This window comes from Melanostigma gelatinosum, assembly GCF_949748355.1.
Source record: "Melanostigma gelatinosum genome assembly, chromosome: 11".
In the NCBI taxonomy this organism is placed as follows: domain Eukaryota; kingdom Metazoa; phylum Chordata; class Actinopteri; order Perciformes; family Zoarcidae; genus Melanostigma; species Melanostigma gelatinosum.
Genome location: NC_136644.1, coordinates 8,401,196 through 8,409,640, shown reverse-complemented (window position 1 = coordinate 8,409,640; position 8,445 = coordinate 8,401,196). Strand labels below are relative to the sequence as shown.

At 39.7% G+C, this 8,445-nt stretch overlaps 2 long non-coding RNA genes across 2 annotated transcripts; both read left to right on the top strand.

The window, feature by feature from the left end:
• Positions 1–932: 932 nt before the first annotated feature.
• Positions 933–2,709, top strand: LOC306784383. Its single transcript, XR_013772357.1, has 4 exons — positions 933–1,525; positions 1,956–2,093; positions 2,250–2,311; positions 2,608–2,709. It is a non-coding gene; the product is annotated as an uncharacterized lncRNA (long non-coding RNA).
• A 1,940-nt stretch (positions 2,710–4,649) lies between these two features.
• Positions 4,650–8,312, top strand: LOC306784257. Its single transcript, XR_013772352.1, has 5 exons — positions 4,650–4,857; positions 5,165–5,569; positions 6,911–7,045; positions 7,185–7,231; positions 7,376–8,312. It is a non-coding gene; the product is annotated as an uncharacterized lncRNA (long non-coding RNA).
• Positions 8,313–8,445: the final 133 nt, after the last annotated feature.

The following is an 8,445-nucleotide window of genomic DNA, read 5'->3' as shown; positions in this document are numbered from 1 at the left end:
AGTTAATTACGTTCTTTTTATTTTCTTTTTGACTTTGAACAATGATGGATACATTTGTGCACAGGAAGCTGCAGCCACTCCTGTTTTGTCTTCAACACGTGGGCTGCTGTGGCGCTTCAGTGAAAGAAGGTCACAATCTCTCTGATCTTTGGAGGAGGCGAGATATCCGCTGCACTGCCGTTGCTTTTTGAGATGCTAGATTAATGACATGGGCAAACAGCATCCTATTTGTGGCGCTGGATCAGCAGCTCCAACAGCATGAACTATAATCCTGGCATTGTCAGTAGTCACAGGAATAGTAGTTACATCAGCTCGCTCCAACTTCCACTGCTTCCGTCGTCTCTTGGGCCAAATCCTCGCTGGTGTGACTCTCAAGGGGGCGCGCCTGAAGAACGTGGCTTTTCATCTTCCATTCAGTGGTTAAGCAATGTGCCGTAGAGTCACGTAGCTTTGTGTAGTCCGTGACGTCCAGCCGTCTGTTGTCAGAGCAACAGCGGGTGCTTCGGACATTTGACTCACAAATTGTTCGAACACATTGCTCAACAGAGGAGGGTCTATAAATGAGATAATGTAAAAGCGGTGTTATTTTACAGCCTCTGTGACATTACCCCAAAGCATCTTCATGCAGTCAAGTTGTTTGGCAGACTTAAATACGATCAATATTGCTGACAATATTTCTTTGCTCCCTAAAGTGGACCGTCTCACCACAGCCGCAAAAAGTGCAAAAGCACCTGAAGGGATTCAGTCCCCAGTTACAGTGTGTGTACAGGTACAGTCATTTGAAGTCACGGCGTCACGCAAAAAATAGAAACAGCCACAGAAGAAAATGTTCAACCAGCCAATCACAACTTACATTTCCTGTATGGGGAAAAGCCATGACATCTGGCTTTAAGACCTGTTTCCTTGTCTTTCTACACCAGGTCATCATCTCACATGGACAGGCTGCGTATTTTGCTGTTCATTCTCCAAAGTAATGTTTCGTAAACTTATTGAGATTTACTTTTTTCTTCTTATGAATCCATGCTAACATCTCAGTGTTTTTGGATTGAATCTGCCTTCAGTGTATTGTGAAACAACCGTTCATCTCACTTCTTGCTTTTGCTTTGTTGTGATGTTCCAATCGTTGCATCCTGCAGTCGTGATTGGATCTCTGGATCAGTGTTGGACGCGACAGTCAGACCGGGAGACAACATCACTCTGTACTGTGACTGTCAATTATCAAGTGGAGTATACATAGTGTGGTACAGGCACTGCTCTCATGAGAACCAGCCTTCTCTTGTCCTTGAAGTAAACCTTCAATGGACTGCAACCGTTGATTCGGTGCGCGTTATGAACCCCCTTCCTCATTTCCACTTTGTGAGGAACTATTCCTCTGAATCCTATGACTTGATGATCATAAACTCCACTGACTCTGATGAAGGCCTCTACTACTGCGGAACTAGACATACTAAGGTGGAGGATAACACAATAATTACTTCCAGACCTGTTTACAGATATGGCAACATAACAACAAGGATCCTATTCGGTAAGTACTCCAATCTGGCTTATCTTTGTGCCGTACTTGCGCTACATTGACATAAGTGTGTGGACACACTCATGTGTGTCATTTGACATCTCATTCCCACAACATGGGCATTCATATTAGAGAAGCCTCCACTCCTCTGTGAACTTTGGAAAGTAGCTGCCGGAATTTGTATCATTCAACGACAAGAGTGAGCGCAGATAGTAATGGTAATGCAGCAATGAACGTCAACCAACAGAGATATCTTATTATTAACATTTATTCCTGGAAATATCTGGGTTTGTATGGTTACTGGATTGGAGGAAAAGCTAATACCCATGTGACTTTGAACACGTAAAATAAACACTTCTCATTTCCCTTACATTTTTACGAGATAAAAATTTCGCACATACACTTTGCAGAGTTTAGTGACACAACTTTGTGTTTTATCTAGGCGATAGCGAGCCTCGCTGCCTGAATACACGAGACTGTGGCGTGTGCTGGATGCTGCTGTACTCTCTGTGTCCAGCTCTTGTCGGTCTCTCCTGTGTGCTCTCCTCCCTTCTGGTTTATCACCTTTGCCAGAAAACAGGTAACCGCTGCATATGTCACTCACTTCTTTCTTCAGTTTGTTGTATTATTTTGGAGGTTTTTTTGTGGGGTTTTACTTAATTATAGAGTGCTTCTTTTAAATGAAGGTATTGTGGGATGTTGGACGTTATAATGTAATTGTGCTTTATTCATGCAGCTGAGGAACCTAAATCTGATGTGAAAAGACCCGACGCCAGAGGCCAAACGAGTGAGAATAAGGTAACTTACAGCAGGAGGTTCTGTCATGTATATATCGTATATGCATAGACCTTCATCATGGCAGACATTTTGCATTGCCAGACAAAAGCTAAAGGTTACTGGCACACCTAAATGTACATTTGAGTCGTCAACTGTGCTTTTACCTAAAGAAATGTTGACTGTGGGCAATGTACTGCTGCTACACATTAGTTATATAATACCTGAGTGTTTAATAGTGCATTATAGTCAATCATAGTCTTGCAAGAACACGTGTTCATGATTTAGAATAATATAACAATATTTATAATCCATTTTAGGATGAAGATGTGTGTTATGCTGCAGTGGAAATGCGTCAGGCATCACAGAGACCACAGAAGAAGAAGCAGAGGATACAGAGTTCTGCCACCTACTCTGCCATCAATACTTGTGACTTGTAATTTACACAAACATTAGACAGAGGAGCAATGGATACCGTTGATAACATATACAGTATGAAAACATGGAATGCTGTTACGTTTTTTTATTGTACTTCTATTCAAAAGCAACGATGTGTTTGAAAAGTTGATGAACTCTTTTCTCTTTGTCAGTTTTTCTGTGAAAATAAATATATATGTATCTAGCAGTTCTTTAAGTCATCACTGCAACCAGTGTTGGGTGGGGGGGGGGGGGGGTACTTCTTCCAAGAAGTAACAACACAATACAGAGAAGCAAGAACTTTCCCTCCACCACATTCTGTTGCCCCACAGGAAACCCACATAGACAGCAAGTTGTGCAGGCAGACTGAAGTTGCAGACCACACTATGTGACATGAATGCAGATGAAAACACTCGTGTAGGATGCCACCAAGAAGGTATTGTCTTAAGACGAGGCCATCTTCTGGCTCATCGTCAACAGCATCAGCTCAGTGACATACAACATCACTAAACATTATTTACCTCAGGTTGGCAACACTGCACACCAAAACCAAAAGTCCAAGGGCTTTTTTATTAGGTTCAGAAAGTAAAACTAGACAGAGATGAAACCATTGTATCTCACAATGTGACCTCTCTTTCCATATGTGTACCAAACACTGGGAACTGCAAGGAAACAGAATAAGAACCTAGACTATAGAACCAACCTCAGCCCAGGTCAGGTATGTGCACTGCTCTACCCACTGCCCGGTGGAGCAGTGACGCTGGGTGTGTGTTCAGAGGTCCAACGGAAACGTTTCAACGAAAGAGAACTCGAATATTATAGTCAAGTAAAAGTACTGTTACGTTAAAGGCATTTAACTCAGGTAAACGTACCTGTGTAGAAATGTACTTCAGTAAAAGTGAAAAGTTATGATAAATGATAGTACGGTTAAATATAGAATATCTTTAGGTTGCAAAATAGACTGCATTTAATGTCAATTTATACACAAAGAACAACATCAGCAACCTTTTCTTTAAAACAAATGGGTAGTCTCTGCAGTCCATGCATACAACTGATTCTGCTTTCAATCAATGTCAATATACAACTGCCTTCATCAGTGTGGCCTCGCAAGAGTTAACCAGAAAAGAGACAAAACTCAAACAATCAGACAAAACTGTTTGCCTGAAGCTTCCGTTAGAATCAACAGCATAACACAACAGGAATGAACTAATCTATACAAACAGATTCTGCGATAAATCCTTCAACTGCTCTAGACTCTGCTTCTCTCTGAAAATGTTTTTTTTGTTTTTTTTGAATGATGATGTTTCCTCTAGTTCCACCATTAGCTTCAACATTGTCAACAAAAACAAATCAAATTATTTCACAACTTTTGGATGGATTGACATGCAATTTGTTCGAGACGTTGACGCTCTTTCTGTCCAACCACTCGACTCAGCGTTTGAAGTTGCAATGAGTTTTTAGTCTGCTGCCCATGTGAGCATCACAGTGGCACTCACGATTGTTTCAGTTCATACAACAGCTGCTACTGGAAACTGTTGCATCTTAGAAAATGAGCCAAATTCAAGACACGGTTCTCTCCTTTGTCTTTGACTTTTGCATGTGCAAACACAATTTTGGCATGTAACAATATTTTTGATAAATTATGAGCTATATGTTATGTTGTTTTTAGCTCCAGCATTTCCCTATAAAAAAGAATAAATAAGTAAATCATTTTTGATATATATTTCTTTGATTTTATTAAATAATATAATATGTAATACAACATAGGATAATATCAAACAAAATAAACAGTCTAACAACGTAAGAGTTTTACAGGTGTCACTCTGTACAAATATGGATTTTACCCCATAAATGACAAATTTGAGCGTATTTAACTTCTGTCACATGTGCATCAGAATCTACAAAGTCCTACAAAGGCAACACTGAAAGTATAACTCGGCTGTAATCTACTTATTATTAAGAGGAAACATCAGAATACCACATACCTTTACACCAATAGAAAACAACCTCAAAAAAAAGTGTTTCACTTGGCTGGCCAATCACATTGTACACTTCCTTTGACAGAAGAAAGTGCACAGATCTGTCTAACGCTCACTCTCATCTCTCATCGTCACACATGGACGGGCTGCACATTTTTCTGGTCGCTCTCTTAGGTAATTATTTTGAGACAAATTTTGGATGTTTTGATTTGATCCAATTTGAGAACAATTCAAGGCAAGGAAAGTTTATTTGTATAGCACATTTCAACAACAAGGTAATTCAAAGTGCTTCACATAAAACCATTAAAAGCATCAAAACATAAAAGGAGATTTAAAAACAATTAAAAAACAGTGTAAGAAATAAAATTCACACACATTCTCATTGTTGTTGTGTTGCGCGGGAACTTGCACCTGCTGTAATGTGAAATCGTGTACACTGCGCACATTTCAATCTGCTTTTACGATTGTGTTTCTATTCCAGGAGTTGGATCCTGCAGTCGTGATTGGATCTCTGGATCAGTGTTGGAGGCGACAGTCAGACCGGGAGACAACATCACTCTGTACTGTGACTGTCAATTATCAAGTGGAGTATACATAGTGTGGTACAGGAACTGCTCTCATGAGAACCAGCCTTCTCTTGTCCTTGAAGTAAACCTTCAATGGACTGCAACCGTTGATTCGGTGCGCTTTATGAACCACCTTCCTCGTTTCCACTTTGTGAGGAACTATTCCTCTGAATCCTATGACTTGATGATCATAAACTCCACTGACTCTGATGAAGGCCTCTACTACTGCGGAACTAGACATACTAAGGTGGAGGATAACACAATAATTACTTCCAGACCTGTTTACAGATATGGCAACATAACAACAAGGATCCTATTCAGTAAGTATGCTGGTCTGACTTCTCTTTTTATGTTGATAAATCTTTAGTACGCAGTGAATCTTACAATTTCACCGATCACCAGATAGCATGAAAATGTGCTTTTCCCATTCTATTAAAGTTAGTGAGTGATCATGATGTCAAGTCAAAAAGTCAAAATTGATCATAATGCATGAGCAAAAGGGCCATATTATGATTAACATGTTAAGTTGAACCCAGAGGTATACAGCCATTAATCTCCAATTCAGTACATGATTCTTTCCAATTCCAAAGAGACAAATTTGAATGAGCTGTTTTTAAAGTGCAATATTTTCCACTATGATCTTTTAATGCATCCTCAGTTGGGGGGGGGGGGGGGCATTTGAGAGAACAGAAAACAGCTTCACATATGAATAAAAAATGTTGAAGATCTCGCCTGTCACTGGCATAAAATCAATCACCAATGAAACATTTTAAATTAAACAAGCACTGACTATTTTGGTGAATAAAATTGGAAGATGGGTCTGAGCTGGAAAAGTTCAATCAGCAAGATGAATGTTAAACATTTTAGAGCTCAAACATCATCAGTGGCGTTTTGATATGTAAAAAACAAATGGTGGGGCACCAACAATTTCAACAGATAAGCTACATGGAATTTCACAAGCAGTTTGAGCATAACAATATTCACTGACTGGTGGGCACTGAGGCTCTTTAATTCCATTCTTTCCTACAGTTTAATGGTTTCAAGCCTGTCTTTGAGTAAGTATGTACCTAGCTAATCCACTTCCTTCATGTTCTCCATGGTGCGCTGGTGTTCGCTACGGGAAGTTTCCGCAAACGAGTGTTTGCGCCAGACAGATCAGCCAATCAAATCTGAATTATGACTTGGCGCTTTAGTGGGGCAACGGGGTCTCCCTTCATACACCCATGGGCCACGGCAACGGGTATGGTCAACAAGCTCGTATGATTGCACACTCTCTGAGCATGCGTGTTTGTATTTTTCCAAGTACAATCTATCATGCAATCAATGCAATTAACTATTATTGTGTTGCGAGAGAGAGACTGGCCCCACAGGCCACCGTAGGCCTAGTGCGGACACGTATCGCAGTCTGAAGCACTACTAAACAAATTATACAACATTTAGGAGGATGGTATATTCATAGACAAAGAATTATATCAGATAGTAGGCTATTCTGTGATAACTAATAATGTCATCATTTGTTTGCACAGACTTTCTGAGGTGAATCTCTGGCGTGGCGACCCCTGCCCCTATTGACCAGTCACCACTGATGCAGATATTGTTCAATGTTGTACTGAATGCAGGAAAAGAAGTTAAGAAGTAATCCACATATGTATTTGTTCCAGATTCCAGCCCTGACCCCAGTGGGTGGAATGAAAACCCTGTGCTTGTTGAGTCCTGGATGGTGTTCAGTCCAGCCGTCACTATTCTCTCCTCCGTCATCTCCTTCATTTTGGTTTACCACTTCTGTCTGAAAACAGGTGTCTTCATTGCTTTGGTTTCAATTAAAATTATGTTCAATCAATTATTTAAACATGTACGGAAGATTTCACAATATCACTTTATTTGCAAAGAGGCAGTAGCCATTTTGTAATGTGATTGTATTCATTTTTGTTGCAGACAAAGAATCTCAAACTGACACCAAGGGACAACCGAGACGGGACCAGGTAATGAACAGTGAGAATTTATTGAATCTATGTTCAGTACATTAAGTGTTACTCAGCATCTCACACTTTTAGCAGCCATCTCTTCGTCTTTGCACTTGTTTGTGTCTCAGTCACAGATTCAACAAATGTCAAATTGTCTCTCAGGATGAAGATGCGTGTTTCTCTCGAGTTGTGTTCCGGGCTCAGGGTGTACAAACACACCAATAGGCAGGACGGATGGACGGAACAAGCACGTTTGCTTCATCTAGCAGCAACCAAATAGAATGAAATCATTTCCATTTCCTCTTGTTTGTTGTCTTGTGGTTTCTGAAACGCCTCAAGCATGTGGGCGCAGGCTTTTGGGCCAATCTGTTATCAGGCTTAATCTGTTTAAAATGTACTTTTCTTATACTATAACTTTGTTGCACGTTAAGCTATAGCATTATACGTTGCTCTTATTTTTAATTTGTCAACATGAAGTTTAAGAATTAGTTGTATTATTTTACATGTAGAACATGTCATGAATTAAATACTTTTACATTTGCTGAATTCTCGTTTGCAAGTTGTGCGCTAATTAAAAAATATTAACAAAGGCAGTAAATGGCTCCCTCCTTAATATATATACGGGGTATATATATTTACATTCACTTATGCATGTGACACATCATTACATACTGTGGTTGCTGAATAAAATAATATGTAGTCCTTGTGATCAGTAAAGCTCGACAGGAAACCCAGAGTGACAAACAGCCCCTCCTGCGACCGCAGAACTCAACATGCAGACACACAGAAGCTGCAGACCAGTGACCCCGATGAAGGCTCGGCATCACTGTGTTTACTGTTTATCAGTAAAATCATACCTCAGGTGTTGAGAACACAGATCACAATTTCTTTGAACGGATAATAATACAGTGCAGTGGTCAAATGGAAGAGCTTCATCCTAAAATTACATCAGTGTGTTTACTGTAAATACATGCTGGCCACTCTCCTGACCTCTAGTGGTCATGGTGAGTAAACCCCAAACCAAAAAGGCCTTCAATAGAGGTTTGGCCCCGAGATGTCACCCAACAGTTCAAACTGCATTATATTGTTTTATCTAACGTTTAAATTCACTCTGTTAGAATTTAAATTCCAAAAATTTCTGGAAGTCATTTAGCTAAGTGTTATTTTTTTGCATTTTGGACTATATATATATATATATATATATATATATATATATATATATATATATATAT